We start from the raw sequence: 1,631 nt of genomic DNA, 5'->3' as shown, positions 1-1,631 counted from the left end.
CCTCCCCCGGGCTCGCCGCCCGGTCGGCTCCGGGGCTTCCGGAGAAACCCGGAGCTCAGCCCCCGCCTGGAACCATGGGAGTGCCACAGGGAAAGAGCGAAAGGGCAATTAACATCTGGTGAAAAACGCCGGGAACCGCGGGGCCGGCTAGCAATTCTTTTTAGCAGAATATTGGCTCTAAAGTACAGTAGGTTAGAGCAGGGGTTCTCCAATGTAATGTGCATGCAATCACCTGGCTGTCCTGTGAAATGCACATTCTGATTCGGTGGGTCTGGGCTGGTGTCTGAGAGTAGGCGTTTCTAACCAGCTTCCAAGTGAGGGTGACGCAGCTGGTCTCTGGAGTAGCCAAGGGAGATTCTTTTGGTGGGAGGAGGAGGAGGGTTGTTTGTTTTTACTTCTTTGATAAATTACATATTAGGGTTTTCTAATTAATAGAAAAAATTAAATTATTGTATTTCATTCTAAATAGCCTGCCTGGGTAAGGCCTTACATTCGAAGAACAAAGACAGTTTTGATCAGTTTCTTTCATTTCTGCCTTCCTGCAATATCCTTTCCACCACCCATATCCTTACCATACCTCATCTCCTTCCACAATAACTAGGCCTACCCTATATAGGGGAAATACTAACATCTCAATCAGTATTATTTGGAATTGAGTTATACAGTATATGACCTCTCAAGTAAATTGTTAGGTGTGTCAGTGATTCCCAGCCTGTTTTTCAAAATATTGTTCCTCACTACTTGCGTTTTGGCCTTCCACACTGCAGCCAAAGTCACTTTATGTTTCTATACAAAGCCTGTGCTTTCCTCTCTGTGTCTCTGTCCTTGCTGTTCTCTCCACCTGTGAAACCCTTCCTTCCATCTCTGCATTCAAGCTTCAGCTTTATCTGTTCCACCCTAAAAGCTCAAATGATTTCAACAAACCCAAGGCATGTATCAAGCACCTACCAGAAACTGCAGTAAGTACTAGAGATATATGAATAATGCTTCTTTTTGTAAATGTTAAATTTCTTCTTGTTGGGTCAAGAACTATCTGACTCATCCTTGCATTGCTCCACAGTTCCCAACTCTGTGCCAGGCTCATGTCTGTTTGCATGAATGAATGAACAAGTAAGCCTATGAACACACCTCAGGAGTAGCAGGCATGGATACTCTGTCTAGCATTGGTTATCTCTATTAACAACCAGCTACTGTCCTCCACCTACCCTGAGGACTGAGGCGCTCATTTCTGTAATTTTAATTCTCATACATTTTAACTGATTTCTCATCACTTTCTATCAGCCAGCAAGATTCTTTGTACACATATTCCAAAACCACACCCTTTCTTCTCTTCTCCCGCATTCCATTGAACAAAATGAAAAAACATTTATAGGTGCTCTAAATTTTAGGAGCGACACACAACTAACCCTTGAGGAATGTTAACTTCCTTCTCTTCACTGTCAAGAAAAGAGGTTTATGGCTGTCCTCCTAAACCAGTTCTGGGAAGCTAGGCACCAGAAACTACCCACATTGAAAATAGGGATTGCTTCTCTCTTCCACCTCCTTTTTTCAAAACTCACTTAGCCATGAACAGCAAGAGTTAGGAAAAATCAGAAATGATGAATTTTGATGGGGCAGAGCAGGAAGTGATA

This window comes from Galeopterus variegatus, unplaced genomic scaffold (assembly GCF_000696425.1).
Source record: "Galeopterus variegatus unplaced genomic scaffold, G_variegatus-3.0.2 Scaffold10598, whole genome shotgun sequence".
In the NCBI taxonomy this organism is placed as follows: Eukaryota; Metazoa; Chordata; class Mammalia; order Dermoptera; family Cynocephalidae; genus Galeopterus; species Galeopterus variegatus.
The sequence above is the reverse complement of the archived record's forward strand: the minus strand, read 5'-3'. Positions refer to the sequence as shown.